Genomic DNA, 18,771 nt, shown 5'->3' with positions numbered 1-18,771 from the left:
AGGTTTTGGTACTATCCATGGTTTCAGACATCCACTGGGGGTCTTAGAACATATCCCCTGTGGATAAGGAAGGTCTACTGTAACCAATTTCAGCCGTTTCAAGTCTTCAATCTGGTCTTCCCCTAAACAGACTGATTGTTCTTTGAAAATGTCCCTTTTCTAGATATCCTCACTGAGTACGTTCAATTCAACATGATAGAAGTAATTAAAAAAGAAAAAAAATAATAAGATGAGACAATGGTTTTTCTTCTGAGACTCTCTTATAATCAGCTAACAAATCAGTATTAATAAGCATCTTTGGAGATAGAAAAAAAAAGCACTTTTGGGTGCAGAGCGCCATCCCATTAAAGAAGAAATTACCAAGCTAGGTAGTAGAGCATAAAGAAATACATAAAAATAGTTTTTTTTAAAAAAAGAAATACATAAAAATAGTATCAAGATGAGCTCATGAAAAGAGGCTCAGCATCATTAGCCATCAGGGAAATGCTAATCGAACTACAATGAGATACCATTTCACATTCACTAGGATAGCTAAAATCAAAAAGACAAACAACAAGTGGTTGCGAGGATGTGGAGAAACTGGAACCTTCATATACTGCTAGTGGGAATGTAAAATGGTGCAGCCACTTTGGAAAATGGTCTGGAATTCCCCAAAAGATTAAACATAGAGTTCCCGTGTGATGTAGCAATTCCATTCCTAGGTGTATAGCCAAGAGAAATAAAAACCTATGTCTACATAAAAACTTGTACTCAAAAGTTCATAGCAACATTACTCATAATAACTAAAAAATGAAAACCACCCAAGTAACAATCAACTAATGAATGAATAAATAAAATGTGGCAGTCATACAATGAAATATTTGGCAATAAAAAGGAATGAAGTAGTGATACATGCTACAACTTAGATGAACCTTGGAAACACTATGCTAAATAAAAAAAGCCAGTCACAAAAGGCCACATATTGTATGATTCCTTTGATATGAAATGTCCAGAATAGACAAATCTACTGTAGAAAATAGATTAGTGGTTGCCAAGAGCTGGCAGATATGGGGGAAACTGGGGATAACTGTTAAAGGGTACAAGTTTCTTTTGGGGATAATGAAAATATTCTAAAATTGATTGTGGTAATGGTTGCATAACTCTGTGAATATACTAAAAGCCACTGAACTGTACACTTTAAATGGGTGAATTGTATGGCATATAAATTATTTCTCAATAAAGTTCTTATTTTTAAAAAACCCTAAAAATGTAATCTAGGGCTTAGTATAATTTCCATTTATCAATACTCTTCCCATTCACATTCAACTTGACATTTATTGAATGCTAGATACTCTCACCTTTTTATTTTTCTTAATACTCACAACCAGAAAGCCTATGAGATAGGTGTTATCAACTCACCATTTTGCGGGTAAGACACCTACATCTCATAGAAATTAAATGATTTAAGATTTTTAGGAAGTTATCAGAGCCAGGAGGTGATCCTGCATTCACTATTTCAAATCTAGGGCTCTTTCTCAGCTCCCACCCCCCAATTCTTACTAGTGAGCATAATTAAGAACTGGCTGTGGCACTTATTCATAAAAGCTTCTAGGAATTAATAAACCAAGAACTAAAAGATAAAAAAAAAAACAGATTTATAACCATAGATTAAGAGAATAATTACCAAAGCTGTATATCATAAAATCTAGTATCCCTACATTTAATTACTTGGTCAACAGTGTTCTGCTACAGGAAAAGAAGGGGCTAGGTCTGATTCCCAAGTTTACCTATGTGGAGGAAAAAAGAAAAAAAAAGAAAAAGCATTCACAGAGCATTCACCAGGAAACCAACCAAGAGCCATAAGCACTTCGGACTGATTCACAACTGACTTTGACCAATCTTAAAATAAGAAAGTTTCTCAACAACAATACTGAAAAGCTAGCTGTGACAGGAAGTTTTTTAGGGTGATGGAACTGAACTGTTCTGTATCTTGACTGTGGTAGTGTTTACGCAAATTATACATGTGTTAAAATTCATAGAATTTTTTTACAAGTCAATGTTACTGTTGTTAATTTAAAAATAAAATTTAATAAAGCCTGATATTAAAAAATAAGTTACCTACAACTCTATAACAACAACAAAAAACCCAACTAAAAAATGGGCAAAGGACTTGAATAGATATTTCTCCAAAGAAAATATGCAAAAAGCCAACAACCATATGAAAATACACTCAACATCACTAATCATTAGAGAAATGCAAATCAAAACCACAATGAGATATCACCTCATATCCATTAGGATGGCCACTACTGAAAAAACAAAACAAAAGAAGACAGAAAATATCAAGTATTGGTGAGGATATGAAAGAATTGGAACCCTCATAACACTGTCGGTGAGAATGTGAAACAGTGTAGCCACTGCTGAAGACAGTATGGAGGTTCCTCAAAAAATTAAAAATAGAATTACCATATAATCCAGCAATTCTGCTTCTAGATATATATCCAAAAGAATTGAAAGCAGAATCTCCAAGATATCTGCACACCCATGTTCATTGCAGCATTATTCACAATAGCCAAGAGGTGGAAGCAAAACAAATGTCCATGAACGGATGAATGGAAAAAGAAACCACGGTACATACAAACAATGGAATATTATTTAGCCTTTAAGAAGGAAATCTTGTCACATGCTACAACATGGATGAACCTTGAAGACATTAGGCTAAGAGAAATAAGCCAGTGACAGAAGGACAAATATTGCATGATTCTACTTATATGAAGGATCCAAAGTAGTAAAATCACAGAAAGAGAAAGTAAAATTGCGGTTGCCAGGAACTGGGGAGAGGAGGAAAGGGAGAATTGTTGTTCAATGGGTATAGTTCAGTTTTGCAAGAAGAAAAAGTTCTAGAGATTGGTAATACAATGATGTGAATATAGTTAACACTACTGAACTGTACAATTAAAAATGGTTAAGATGGTAAATTTTATGTTTTTTTGGCCACAATTTATAAGTATTTAAATAAATAAATAAGCTGGGCATTCATGGTAATGTGACAGGAGGTAAAATGACAACAATAATAGCTAACAGTTACTAAGTGCTTACTGTGAGCAAGCCCCTTATCTCACCCAACTGTGATCATAATCCTATAAGGTGGGGACTGTTCTGATCTCTCTTTTGCAGATGAGAAGACTAAAAAGACAAAAAGGTCAAGTCACTTGCTCAAAATCACATAGCTAGTAATTGAAACTGAATTCAAACTCAGTCAATCTGATTCTAAAGCCCAGGTCCTTAACCACTATACTACATCATAAAATGCTACATAAAATACTATAGATAGAAGTTCACAAAGCTAACTACTCAGGCCAGTCCTGATAACCTAAGCTTCCAATTGAAGAAATTCACATTACAAGCAGACACATTATACACTCAATATAGCAGATTAGAAGCCTCTTGGAAGCAACAAGACTGTTCTTGTAAAAAATATACATATGTAAATGCTTGCCCCATAGTATCTCCCTTTGGAACCATGCACCAAGCCAACCCATAAAAGAAAGGTCAAACTACTAACAGTTCTAGATCATCACGCAGGCAGGAAACACACACACACACACACACACACACACACACACACACCACACACACACACACACACACACACACCCCTACTAAGACACAGCCTCCAGCAGCCCAATTTCAATATTGCCCTCCAATACTGCCAAATGCAAGTGCCACCAGCCTCCCTTGATGACACTTGGGACTTCTGAGTAGTTTTCATATTTTCTCTGAGCAAAGGACTCTCCCCTTCAGCCCAAGGCTCTGCAAAAACAAACATCACCCTCTGCATCTCTACCCTACAAATGGATGCTAGAACTTACTCCATTGTCCAGTACTACACAAATCCCCCTTGTTGCCACATGAATTATTTATTCCTTCATACTTCATAGTTTATGAGGTATATTCATTTTTGTTTATTTACCTGAAAAGCAGAAACTTATTTTTTAAAAAGAGCACACTAAGCCAAACTAAAGTGCCAACAACATAAATAGGGGCCTAAGAGGGAGTCTGAATATGGAAAAGAGGACTTTCTGTGTAACATTCCCTAATATTCAAGGAAGGTCAGTGAAGACTTCTCAGAACAAGTTCCTTTCTCTCCTACAGTTTCTATCAAATAAACATAATATGCTATATAATAAATAGACTTTTAAATGTATTTATTACACCCTAGGCCACATTTCCTAATTCCCCATATTTATTTGCACCTACTATGTTTCTGAAATGGATTTCTTCGTAAGACGTTTCTCATTTAATCCTCAAAAAGAATCCTTTGAATTAAGTATTATTGGCTGCTACTTTCCTCTTTTCTTTAACCACCAAATAAAATGAGAATCATATAGTTAAAATAATTTGCAAAGGTCTCATAACTAAAAATCAAAGATAAAAAGAAGAGGAGTCAGGATTCAAATTCAAACCTTCTATCTGACCCCTATGCACCTCAATTTCCTCTTCTACAAAACGGAAATAATATCCATCTTCAAGAGTTGATTTAGAAATTACAAGAGAAACTACATGCAAAGCAAAGCACTCATGTCAGGGCCTGCTCTTCAATAAACATTAAGTTCTTTTCTCTTCTTCCTTCATGCTTGAATTGCCTGGTTTGTTGGCTTATTCCAAACATACAGCAATTTTTAAAGTTGACACTTTATTTTTCTTAGCTAGCCTTTTTTTTCTCTCTCTTTTCTTTTTTTGGTGGCTGGCTGGTACAGGGTTTGAACCCTGGACCTTGGTGTTATCAGGACCATGCTCTAGCCAAGTGAGCTAACCAGTCAGCCCTTAGCTATCTTATTAACTGGTTTTGTCTTGGTCCTCACAAGCATGTCCATGACATGACATGACTATGGGGTACCTTGGGAGCATTTCTGGCTCATCTATCAGCCAGGATGCTTGCAGCAGAGTTTTTTTACATTCAGGGACTTGCATAGGACTACTTACTCTCCTCTATTCTTTCTCAGACACTCACATGCAGGTGAACATTTTTAAAAAGCCATAATTAACTTAACACAGAATGACAGAAATAGAAAAAGAAACAGTGTTCTAACCAGGCAGCAGGCTACAGAGAAAGCAAGAATTCTCTGGCTGGCAATGTGAGAGAAGAAATAAGCATCCACCAGAGAAGAAAAGGCATCATGACCAAGGGACAGGAACTAGAGAATATCTAAAAATGGATGGGTTGAGTTCCCCTTATCTATGCAACAAGAACGCACACCAGACAAAAGTCTGATTATGAACTGAGGACTGAAACTATAACTTACATTTAGATCTCTAGGACCCAGACAGGCACTCATATTTGCTGAATGGATAAATGAATAAAGTCAGATTGAGAGGGTTTCTCCGTGTTTTCCACTGTGTGCTAGTACTACAAGGAAGGCACTATTATCATCTATCAAGCCACCCATAACTTTTTATAAATACATACACACATACAGAGCACAGTGCATCTCTGTGCTATTTCCCCAAGAGTTCTATATAAACCACAACTGCTTTTGAAAATGAGTGATAGCAAATCCCAAATAAAACCATCAAACTCCTCACGCCTTCAGAATAAAGTCTATATACCTTAACTGGTATATACTTGCCTTTCTTTCCAAATATAGCAAAGCAAGAACCTCAGAGCCCCTGCCAAGTATGAACCCACTGTACCTTAAATATACCTTGTGTTTCTGCTTCAGTACCTTAGTTGCCACAGTTCCCATGAGACTCATCACCACCAAAACCTAGGTTTTCCTAAGTTCTAGCCACTTTTCATGGAACAGCTCAAGTCCCATTTATTTTATAAAATCTGTCATAACTGTCCCAGAATACATTGTTCATTTCCTTTCCTGACTTAAGGTGGTAGTGTCCATAAAACTCATCCTATATTCAATGATGCCTTGTTGCTATTTTTATATAGAGGACACACATCCACATACAGATAGACACAGGGTATAGTGTGCTCCTCCAACCAGTAAACCTCATAATAGCAAGAACATACTTACTATTGTCCGTGGCTCAAAAACTGGCTTATATCTAGCAAGTGCTGCTTGTTCATGCAAAAATTGAATATTTTTTCCGTTTCAAAGTGCAAGTCCCAACCACTATCTACTACTATTACTATTATTATTATTCAGAAAAAAGGAATTCTCAACTTACCAGCTTTCTCATCAATTTTATACAATAAATGCTCTAATAATAAAAACCAGAAATATTTACAAATTCCTACATTTCTTTCTGAATCAAAGATAAAATAAGATTACATAGTGTACAATGAGGTTTAGGAAGTAACTAAACTTTATTATATCTTGATTCTTAGAAAACTGGTAACTTATCAATGCTCTAAGACAGTGTAATTCTTTAAGCTGCATATGTGACAACCAGTTATACTCACTCATCTTTTAAGACTCATAAAGCTATATAACACTTTTCTTGAATCCCTCTCCCTACTCCCAGAACTGACTAATCTACTTTTTCCTTTGGGTTCCACTTTACCCCAGATATATCTGACTTAATCCTAGAGAGAACCCTACATATATTTCTATCATAGCACCTATTATGCTTAATTATACTTCCTTATTTACATGTCCATCTCCCCACTGATGTACCCCTTTAGATCTGTGCTTTCAAATACAGTAGTCACTAGACATTTGTAGCTACAGGCATTTGTCACTTAACAGCAGGAATGTGTTCTGAGAAATGCATCCTTAGGTGACTTCATCGGCATGCAAACATCATACAGAGTACACACAAACCTAGATGGTACAACCTACTACATACCTAGGCTATATGGTATAGTCATTATAATCTTATGGGACCACCATCGTATATGTGGTCTGTCATTGACCATTATGCAGTGCATGACCATATTTAAATTCAAAATTAAGTTAACCAAAACTAAGTAAAATTTAAAATTCAGGTCCTCAGTCCCTCTAGCCATATTTCAAGCACTTTAGGAGCTATATGTGGGTAGTGACAGCCATACTGGACAACACAGATATAGAACATTTCCATCACTGCAGAAATTTCTATTGGATATTCTATGTCTAGATTGTGTATGTTCCCTGAGGTACACACGGTCTAGCAGGCAGTATGGTAGAAGCTATGCTTAATTCATTCCTGTATCCCAGAAATCGACCAGCCGTTAGTAAATCCCCAGTAAATGTTTCTTAGGAATGATGTTGAGTAACACAGAGTGTATTCTACCTTAAACACACACCACGAAGAACCTCTGACCAAAAGTTCAATACCCCTTACAGGCTGGAATCAGCAGAATAACCCACCATCATCCCAACTGGTGGAAAGAGGTAGGAACCACAACAGATAGAGGCAATCAGAAAGTCTTTGTTTGAAACCCCTCCTCAAACCAAAATCCTCTGCTTAACGCGAGACTTGGTTAAGAAGCAGGCTTATTTCTTGTTTCAGGTTTGGCATATAATTAAATTGCAGGTGATTCTAAAAAGATTTTTTTTAAATATTGGAACAATCTCACACTCGGCAGAAATAAAAGCAGGAAGACACTGGTCGAAATTGATCATACTTTTTGGGACTCTATGAATGAATATATATAAAGAGTATTCTCTTTATATTAAAAAATGGTTACTTGACACACATTTTCTAAGGAACTATTAAGGGCTAGATGCTAAAGAAAGAGAAATAAATAAGTTCCAGTGGCAGACGGAAACTTAAATTGGAATAACAGAAAGTTTGAAGTGCTCTATGATAGAGTGTAGTACAAGTAACTATGAAGAGCACAAAGGAGAGGGTAAGAACCCAGTGGTGAAATGGGATACAGGGTGGGGGAACCCACAAGATAGGCTGCTCAGAGATGAACCCAAACTAAGTTTTAAAGGGTAATTAAGAGGTTGGGAGATAAAAGGGTGGGAGGATGTCCCAAATACAGAAAATGGCATAGATGAAGGTACAGTAATGAGACCTGGTCAGTAAATGCCAAATAGTTCAGTTTGTCTAGAACAACATATGAGAAAGAATGGATATGAGGCTAATGAGGGAGGCAGAGGCCAAACCCTGAAAAAGCCTGGCAAGCTCTTTCAAAACCCTTGCAAGGGTTTGTATTTTACCCTCAAAGTTATGCGAAACATCTGAAGGTTTTAAAGCAGAGAAGAGGAGTACAATCCATATTTAACAAAGCTCAGAGAGAAGCAATAGGGAGAACAGATTTGTGGGAGGTGAGACAGTAGATAGGGACACCAGTCAGGAAGTTACTGCAAAAGTGATGAGACAGGGCCTACTGGATGCGAATAGTTTTAAACGGAGCCTACTTTAAATGAGTGTCTCTCCATTAGCTTATGCCTCTCAAAACTCTAATACCATTATTCAATTATACAGCACAACTACAAAAGCAACTGTTAAAGTCAATTCCATAAATTCTAAAAATGTCACTGCACTCCTTTATTCAATAGCTATCCTGGACTTCAAACAAAACTGCTCATTTTTCTCTTTTCCACTGAACACTATTTTGGAAAAACATTTCAGCCAGATGAGCACATCTGCGCAGTGTGCAACAAGTGTAAACAATTTAACAGGAGCTTAATAAAACATTTCCTATTCTTTATGGGGGAAAAATTAGAAAATTCTAACATGGCAGCATCAGGTTGCAAACTGACATTTTTAAGTTATTTTTTTTTTTATATGAACATGCCAATTTTTAAAATCCCATCTGGCTGCACAGTGCAGCTACCCTGAATGTATTTCCAGTTATTAGGCACTGGCTAAAGCATTTAGAACTACCATTCAGCAGCAACAGCCTTGCAAGTACAGCACGTGGGAAGTACTTACATGCCCATGCAGGTATCAGAGGATTTCTTAGTCTATCCTGGAGAGGAAGGGATATATGGGGAAATGGGAGAAATGATCTCACATTTTTAAAGAAGTATTTTTCAGTTTTACCTCCTCTTCTCTTAAAAGGCTATTGATTTTCATATCTTTGAACCCATAGTTCCTTAGCCTACAGAGTTTTACCTACCCCCCTGCCTTATACCAACAAATCCTAAGAACCAAGGCTTTGGAACAGGACTAAAACTGGGAACTTGGGCACATTTCTTAATCTTCCTGAGACTCCATTTCCCCCTGCGTAAAACGGTAATACCTAACCTTGCAGAGTTATGTGAGGATGAAAGAAAATGTACGTATCTGTAGAATACATGACTCATATGGGCATTCAATAAATTATAATATTTTATTTTTATTGAAACAAAATTGATTGTACATATCTGTGGAGTACAGCATTTAATATCAATACCTGTGTGCAATATGTGATGCTCAAATCAGGATAATTACTATATTTATCATTATACAATGTATTCATTTTGTGTAGCCCTTTACCAATTTCTCACTAACACCCCTTTTCCACCTCTGGTGGCCCCAGTTCCATTCTCTCCTTTTTAAAGTTCAAGGAATGATTGTGATTGTTGTATCTTTCTTTCTTTCTTTATTTTATTTTATTTTTTTAGCTCCCACTATGAGTGAGAATATGTATGTAGTGTTTCTCTTTCTGTGCCTAGCTTATTTTATTTAACATAATTTTCTCTAAGTTCATCCAATGGTAATATTTTAATACTCTCCTTTGTACCCCACTACAATCTGTACTTAACAGTAATTATGCACCTACCTTTAAGGTTTTAAGTACTAAATGAATTAATTCAAGTAAAGGGCTTTGAACAGTACCTGGCATATAGAAGGCAATCATTAAGTGTTGCTGTTGCTGTTGTTACTATTAGATACCAATGTCATAACATGTTTCGCACTGAATTGCAATTTCTTTATTTGCTATCTTCTTCCCCTTTTAGTACTTAGCATAAAACCTTGCACAAAATAGGTAATAAATATCTGTTGATCAGCTGAATAAATAATGGAAGAATGGTTAAATGAATGAACTGAAGATATCACAGACAAGAGGAATACCACTCCAAATTTATCACATAATCTTCACACAGTAACCGTTCAATAAGAATTTTTTATTTTGTGAATTGAATAATAGTATCAAGCCTATGCGATAATTCAGGGAGGTATTATTGTTGGCCTGTTTTACAGATAATAAACAAGAGTCCCAGATAGATGAAAGGTTAAGGTCACTCACATAGGGTAGGAACTAGGATCCCCTTTGGTCTCTCAGACACTCGTTTTAGATTTTTTTCAATTAGACCTTGCCCTCTCTCCATATTTTAAATGTTACCTATGGGATCAGTCAAGTTTTTCACATCTCTGTGATATCAAGAAAGGCCTTCTGAGTCAGAAGATACTGCCAATGAATGATGGAAGAGTGAAGAAGGAACATGACCAAATGAGAACTTCTTTGGCAGAGAAGGAATAAAGACCTGATTTCATCTGGCCTGAGCATACAGAAAGCAATTAAGTCTAAAATTAACAAGAGGATATAGCCCTACCTATGAACAAATGAGAACAGAATACTGTGAGAAGGTCAAATATGAAAAGCAGTATGGGGGTCCCTCCTGCAGAGAGCATGACTAGGCCTTTCTGGGGAGTATTCGTTCTTCCATTTAACAAATATTTAGACCCTGCAATGAACCATGAGAATAACTCAAAGTGTGCATTAAAAGCCTTGAAAAACTTATAGCTTTATTCCATTTACCCCATTCCTAAATATTTGTCCTAATAAGGCTAACAAAAAATACGGACCAAAATTTGAGACCAGAGATGCTTTTCACAACGTTATTTACATTATCCAAAAAATGAAAAATGTCCTAAATGGCTAATAATAAGATTATGATTAAATAAATCATGTCATGCAATGCAACAGCATACAGCCATTAAAACTGATGCTTAATAAAAATTTAAATGACACTGGAAAATGCTTACAAAGTAATGTTAAATTAAAAAGCACTCCACAAAACTATCTACAGTATGATCTTAACTGTACAAAATAAATTTTTTAAAAAAACTTTTTTAAAAAGCCCCAATGCTGAAAGTTTTAAAAGTTAATCTCTGCATGGTAGAACATAGGGAGAATAGAACATAGGGAGATATTATATGCCAAGTTTTCAAAATTTTCCATAATAGGCATTTTTCAAAAAAACATAAGGTGGAAGAGATTTAAGGATGAAAAATGAGGATACAAAATGCCATCAGGATTGACCAAGATCATTAGGATCTCTGTTAGGTAAGAAGGATATAAAACGCATACTATTTTTATACAAAAATGATTATATTAGTCCTGGTGAGAACTGACACAAATGCAAGGGTGAAACACAATGGGAGAGCAATAAAAAGAAATCCCACCAGATTCTCAGGAAGTCACTTCCACTTCAGAATGTCTGTCATCATCAAAGCAAAGTTCAATGAGTTAGATGAGGGATGAAGTTTGATGGGTGAAGATGATGGCAGAAATTTAGCTAAGACCTACTGCTAAAATCTGTAAGTTCCTTGAGAGTACAGAACCTGTCCATTACCATACAGTGCGATAAAGGTCATGATGAAAGGCAGCAGCAGGACTGTGGCAAGACAGTCTAGAGAGAGTCAAGGAAGTCTTCATGGAAGATGATTGATTTAAAGGAGAATGATATTAACCTGGAAAAAGGAGAGAAAGGCATTCTAGGAAAAAAGGATGGTCCAAAGAATAGAAATAGCTTAACATGCCTGGGGAAATGGCATTTATTTCAGTGTTGCTAGAGTGCAAAGTGCAAGGAAGGCAGTGATGAAAAATGTAGTTGCAAAAGTCATCAGGGGCTTGTCCCAGAGGACACGAACGCCTGGTCTACCAAAAGCCAAGCAGCTACACGTGAGTCAATCAACAAGGGCACCAACCCAGGAGCTCATTCCAGCAGAAGAGAGAGTTGGGCAGCATTATGGTAAAGATAAGTGATGGGTGGTCTGAGCAGAGCAGGAGCACCCAATTCAGCCGGGGTCTCCATAAAAGGCCTCTGAGAGAATGTGCCAAAGTTGAAGCACAAAGGAAAAATGGGGCTAAGGAAAGCAACATCCAAGATGGTAACACACTATTGGTACCTCGCTTGATCACAAGCTCCATAAATCAGGGAATCAGTCCCTGAAAGGCTTCCAAAGAGGGAACTATTCTCATCACCAGAATGTAAGTTCCAAAGACCTTGTTTGTCTTGTTCACTGCCATGTCTCCAATACTAAAAATAGTGAGCACAAAGAAGCTGCTCTATAAATATTTATGAAGAAAAAGAGAAAGGGGGGCAAGCTATTATATTAAAAATCAATGGGTATGTTAAGTGAAATAAACCAGTCATAAAAAGACATACAGTACTGTATGATTCCACTTACATGAGGTACTTAGAGTAGTCAAAATCATAGAGACAGAAAGTAGAATGGTGGTTGCCAGATGCTGGGGGGAAAAGGGAAATGGGGAGTTATTGTTTAATGGGTATAGAGTTTCAGTTTTACAAAATGAAAGAGTTTTGGAAACGGATGGTGGTAACGGTCGCACAACATTAGGAATGTATTTAATACTACTGTACATTTAAAATTATTAAGATGGTAAAGTTTATATGTAGTTTACCACAATTTTAAAATTTGGGAAAAAAAGAAAAGAAAGCAATGGGTAATTCACAATAGCCAAAAGGTGGAAGCAACCCTAGGGTCCATTGATGGATGAATGGATCAAAAAAATGTGGTGTAGTGCCCAGAGCATGGAGAAGGGGACCAGAACCCCATCCCACAACCAGGCACACTGCGCCAGCACCTTGGGGCCCTCCTGGGGAAACAAGGCATGAAGAAGGGGACTGGACCCCTCTCCCACAACCAGGCACACTGCACCAGAGCCTTGGGGCCCTCCTGGGGAAACAAGACATGAAGAAGGGAACCAGACCCCCCTCCCACAACCAGGCACACTGCGCCGGCACCTTGGGGCCCTCCCGGGGACCCAAGGCATGCATCCAGGGACCTGACACCCCTCCCACAACCAGGCACACTGCGCCAGCACCATGGGGCCTGCCTGGGGACCCGAGGCATGGAGAAGGGAACTGGACTCCCCTCCCACAACCAGGCACACTGTGCCAGCACCTCAGGGCCCACCAGGGGTCCCAAGGCATGGAGAAGGGGACCAGACCAACCCACAACCAGGCACACTGCGCCAGCACCTCAGGGCCCACCCAGGGACCTGAGGTATAGAGCCGGGGACCGGACCCCCTCTCCCACAACCAGGCACACCTTTAAAGCCTCAGGGCCCCACCCAGGGGCCTGGGGCATGGAGCCAGGGATCAGACCCCCACCCACCCACCCACAACCAGGCATACCGTGCCAGCACTTTGGGGCACACCTGGGGACCCAAGGCATGGATCTGGGGACTAGACACTCCCCACAACCAGGCACACTGCCAGCTCCAAGGAGCATGCCAAAAATATCACCTCCATGTTGCCCACCACAGCCACCACAATAACCGTGGCTGCCACGAAAGCAGCTAGAGGCCACAACCACCATGCAGATGGTCTGCCAGCCACTGCAGTGCATTGACACAAGGAGAGTCACCAGCAGAAATAAAAATAAGAAGAGGATGTCTCTCTTCATAAAGCCCATTTCAGAATGACAGAAGAAGCATCTGCTCTGTGATAATATTGGACCTGATCATATCACACCTCTCAGCATTGGACAGATCATCTAGGCAACAAATCAACAGAGTAGGAGCAGGCCCGTGGCTCACTCAGGAGAGTGTGGTGCTGATAACACCAAGGCCACAGGTTAGGATCCCATATAGGGATGGCCGGTTAGCTCACTGGCTGAGCGTGGTGCTGACAACACCAAGTCAAGGGTTAAGATCCCCTTACTGGTCATCTTTAAAAAAAAAAAAAAATCAATAGAGTAACAATTATTCTTTCAGAAGGAGAAAAGAAATCTAGGATAATTAGAGTGAGGAGGGTGGAGGGAGAGGGGAAGAGGAGAGATTGGACAAGGGGCATAAAGAATAATTACAATTTGTAACAATATATATGCTAGTAATATTGATTTGATCAACATATCTCAATGTTGAACCCAAAAGTAATTTTTGATTCAATAAATTTTTTTTTTTTAAATGTGGTGTATATATACAAAGAATATTATTCAAAACCCTTGAGGAGTGATCAACTGTTATTTCAAAAGAATTGGCTATCATCCTCCCCAACCAGGTTCCTCTCTGTGCAACTACTAAGGCCTAGGCTCCTCCTGACTTGTCCTCCCCTCCAGTGCTGCTAAAAGTTACCAGTTGGGCATACCAAAATTGAGCCATAACCAAATACATGTCTAAACAGTTCCCAAAGATCAGAGATGAGGATGCACTGAGCCTCTAGGGAAGAGGAAAGAGGAGTGGCTCGCCACAGATCTTCCAGACTCCAAATTCAAAACAGGACGCAGACATCTTTTTTGTTGTTGTTTTGCTTTAACAGCTGGCTGCTATGGGGATCCAAACCCATGACCTTGATGTTACCAGCACCATGTTCTAACCAAGTGAGCTAAGCAGTAAGCACTGGACATAGACACTTCAAATATGTGTAACAATGTTTCTTCCAAGAAGGCAAATACTCCCCTGTATTGCCTAAAATATTACTGCTGCTTAACACTGTTTCACTGATTAATAGCCCTCACACTCCCTTTCCTCCCCCAGACCAGCCCTAGAAATCATTACCAACTTGTCTGGTAGCCCATTTTCCCTCAGGCTCTCTCACTCCTATCTGTACCACCCCCACCACCATTGACTTCAAGGATTATCTAAAGATCTTTTCTGCCTTCATATACCTTTCAAAACATTCCAATCCTGTGGCCCATTCCTATACCTAGCCCTGCTAGTTGACACATAGTATCAAATGAAAGAACTATTATTTGTAGTTCTTACATACTTCCACACACATTAAATTGTTTACTCTTTTTTTTTTTTTCTTTTTTATGACCGGCCGCACCACGCTCAGAGTGCACCGGCCATCCCTATATAGGATCTGAACCTGTGGTGGGAGCGCTGCTGCGCTCCCAGCGCCGCACTCTCCCAAGTGCGCCACGGGGTCGGCCCAAATCGTTTACTCTTTATAACAACTCTGAGAGGTAGGTATTAATATCTCATTTGACTAAACTGACTCTGTTTGGTCAAAGTAAATAAATAAGTATGGAAAATATCCATCAGAAAAAGAGGCCACCTTTTTTGTATCGTTTCTTCAAGCCAAGAACCTTTCTCAGAAGCTTCTGGTAGCAGTCCTCTCGTGTCTCACTAGCCAGATTTTGGGCATATACCCATTCCAAAATCACTCGCTGGCAAGGAGCATAGGACGAATTACCATGACTAATTGACTTAAACTAATTCCTTGGAGTGGAATGGAAGTTGGCAAACACACGACAATTACAGTGCCCATCACCTCTAAGACACAGACCTGGAACAATGAGAGAAGCAGATTATTTCCAGACCCAAATGTTTCCTTCATGTCATAGGGACCTTGAAGATTTGGGTAATCAGAACTGCTAGCCTGAGAAAGGGGAAACAGACATTCCTCAGCGTCCCAGAGTCTGGAGAAAATGCTCTGGAAGACCTTAGTTTTAGTTAACAGTATATACTAATACTAGTCCTAAATCAAAGCCTACTAGGTTGGCTTTGCTAATGCATCAGCTCTCCCCAACCTTCAGTTTCTCCTTCAATAACAAGAGACTGCCTAGATCAGTGTTTCTAAACTGTTCTGCATAGAACTGGGGGTTATTAAAAGGACCAAGACCACAGTAAGTAGAAGGGGATACAAAGGAGCAGTGTATCCCCACTTAACCAGAGTAGCTCCCATTTAATCAGTTTGTACTGAGCTTTCATATAACATTTGGTAGGAAAAGGGTTCTAGTGATTAAAAAATTTTTTCTTTGTTTTAATTCACTAAACTAGATGATTAATAATACCCCTTTCACACATATGTTAATTAGCTCAATTTAGTGCTCCCTTTGGCAGCACACATACTAAAATTGGAACGCTACAAAGAAGATTAGCATGGCCCCTGTGCAAGGATGACATGCAAATTCTTGAAGTGTTCCATATTTTTTAAGTGTAGCTCAATTTAGCCATTCCACAATGTACGCATACCCCAAAAGATCACATTGTACGATAAATATATACAATTTTCTTAATTTAAAAATAAATAATTTTACATTTTTTTTAATTGAAACATAATTGATTGTATATATCTGTGGGGTAGAGCACTGAATATCAATACCTGTGTGCATTATGTGATGTTCAAATCAGGATAATAAGTATTTTCAACATTATACAATGTAATTTTTTGTGGCCCTTTACCAATTTATCACTAACCCCCCTCTTCTTTCCCCTCCCCCAACTCTGGTGGCTTCCACTCTCTCCTTTAGAAAGTTCAACAAATTACTGTGATTGTTATATCTTTATTTTTTAAAAAATAAATTTTAAAAAAATAAATAAATACAGCAAAATGCCATAAATTAAATAATAATAACAGTACTACTACTAATATCCCTTCCAGACTAACATTCTATCTTTCAATGAAAAAGATCAGCTGAACAATCCCCCACTAATCATGTCATTGTATTTCACTAAAGTTATGAATGAACTTCACAATAATAAATCCAATGGACATTAAGTTTATATTTCTATTGATCTCTCAGCATCATTTGGCTCTGTTGTTCATTTTCTCCTTATTCCTTTGCTTTTGAACACTACATTCTTCTTGTTTTCCTCCTGCCTCTTTGTCTCCCTCCTCTCTGTCAGCTTTCCAGGCTTATCCTCTTCCACCCAATGATTAAATGTTCCCCAAGGCTGTACTATATCCCCTATTCTCTTCTCACTCTATTCTCTCTTCCTAGACAATTTAATCCAATACCCATGACTTTATTTTCCATCTACATGCCAAGTACATAACCAATTTTCTCTGGTCCTTATCTTTCTCTAAGTTCCAGACATGTTTATCATCTGCCTACTCAACATTATCGCTTGGATGTCTTAAAGTCACTTCAAATTCAACATGTCCAAAATCGAACTCATAATATTTCATCCCCAAACTGATCCTTTTCCAGCGTCCCCATTTCAGTAGAAGGCACCATCATCTACCTTCTAGTTATTAAGCCAGGAACTCCTTATCACTTCCTTCTCCTTTACCACCCCCCACCCCATATATAATCCATCACTCAGAAAGGAAGGAAGGAAGGAAGGAAGAAAGAAAGATACAATAATCACAATAATTTGTTGAACTTTCAAAAGGATAGAACAGAACTGAGGCCACCAGAGATGAGAGAGGAGGAGGAGGAGTTAGCAAGAAATTGATAAAAGGGGCATGAAAATGTTTACATTGTGTAATGATAAATAATTATCCTGATTTGAGCATCACATATTGCACACAGGTGTTGATATTCAATGGTGCCCCAGAGATATGTACAATCAATTATGCTTCAATTAAAAAAAAAAAAAAAAACCTCCCTGCATTGACTATAACTGACTGGAACCCTTCTAGAATCCTTTCAACAGATAGCAAAGTGCTGTTTTCTAAATTCAAATCATGTTATTCCCCCCCTGCATGAAACCCTTTAATGTCTTCCAATTATTCCTAGTATAAAGGAAAACATCAAACATCTGGTCCTTTATATTTCTTACTCCTGTCCCTCACCCCTAGAGCACTAGGCACTGTAGCCATGCTGTCCTTATTTCATTTTCTCAAATATACTAATCTCTTTTCTGTCACAGAGGCTTTGTTTCCTTTGAGTAGAAGATTCTATTCACCATACCCCCTCGGCCTTTGCCTAGAAAACTCTAACTCATCCACATAAAATATCACTTCCTTAGAGAACCCTTCACAGAACTCCCACACTAAGTTAGATCCCTCTGTGACATTTGCTCAGAGCAACATGAAGCACTAGTTCATTGTACTTACCATAGTTATAAGTTTACACGGTTTATGTGCATGATTAATTGATCAATGTCTGTAGATCAATGTCTGTATCCTTCACTAAACTGCAATGCACTGCTCATGTAAAAGCAGTGGGCTATATTATATAGCTTAGATGTGCAGTAGGCTATACCATCTAGGTTTGTGTAAGTACACCCTACAATGTTTGCACAACAAAAAAAATCACCTAATGTCGCATCCCCATCATTAAGCGACACATGACTGTATTTGATAAAGGTCTGGTATTTAGAAAATATAAAGAACTCTTACAATTCAACAACAACAAGGCAAACAACCCAACTTAAACATGGGCAAAGGACTTAAACAGATATTTCTCCAAAGTAGTACCAATGGCCAACAAGTACAGTCAATCCTCCATATCCATGGGTTCCACATCCATGGATTCAACAATTACAAATCGAAAATATTCGGAAAAAAAGATTACATCTATACTGAACATGTACAGACTTTTTTTTTTTGTCATTATTCCCTAACAATACAGTGTAACAACTATTTACACAGCATTTACATTGTATTAGGTATTATAAGTAATCTAGAGATGATTTAAAGTATATGGGAGAATGTACATATACAAATATTACACCATTTCATATCAGGTACTTGGGCATCTGCAGATTTTGGTATCCACAGAAGGTCCTGAAACCAATCCTCCATGGAGACCAAGGGACAACTGTACATGAAAAGATGCTCAACATCTTTAATCACTAGGGAAATACAAATCAAAACCATATGAGATACCATGTCACACCCACTAAAATGGCCATTTTTTTAAAAAAGAAGGAAATAACAAGTGTTAGCAAGTATGTTGAGAAATTTGAACCCTTGTACATTGCTGGTGGGAATGTTAAAATGGTACAGCCATTATGGAAAAGAGTTTGGCAGCTCTTCTACAAGTTAA

The 18,771-nt window shown here is 38.1% G+C and overlaps 1 protein-coding gene and 1 non-coding gene across 3 annotated transcripts in view; one reads left to right on the top strand and one right to left on the bottom strand.

Annotated features, from left to right (window-relative positions):
- Positions 1–18,771, bottom strand: part of FAM168A (family with sequence similarity 168 member A) — a 188,476-nt gene that overhangs the window by 122,943 nt on the left and 46,762 nt on the right. The gene's annotated exons all lie outside the window — the stretch shown is intronic.
- Positions 15,880–15,986, top strand: LOC134377405 (U6 spliceosomal RNA). The gene has a single exon (XR_010023453.1). It is a non-coding gene; the product is annotated as a U6 spliceosomal RNA (small nuclear RNA).

This window comes from Cynocephalus volans, chromosome 4 (assembly GCF_027409185.1).
Source record: "Cynocephalus volans isolate mCynVol1 chromosome 4, mCynVol1.pri, whole genome shotgun sequence".
Taxonomy (NCBI): domain Eukaryota; kingdom Metazoa; phylum Chordata; class Mammalia; order Dermoptera; family Cynocephalidae; genus Cynocephalus; species Cynocephalus volans.
Note: the sequence above shows the minus strand (reverse complement) of the source record. Positions and strands in the feature narration are given on the sequence as shown.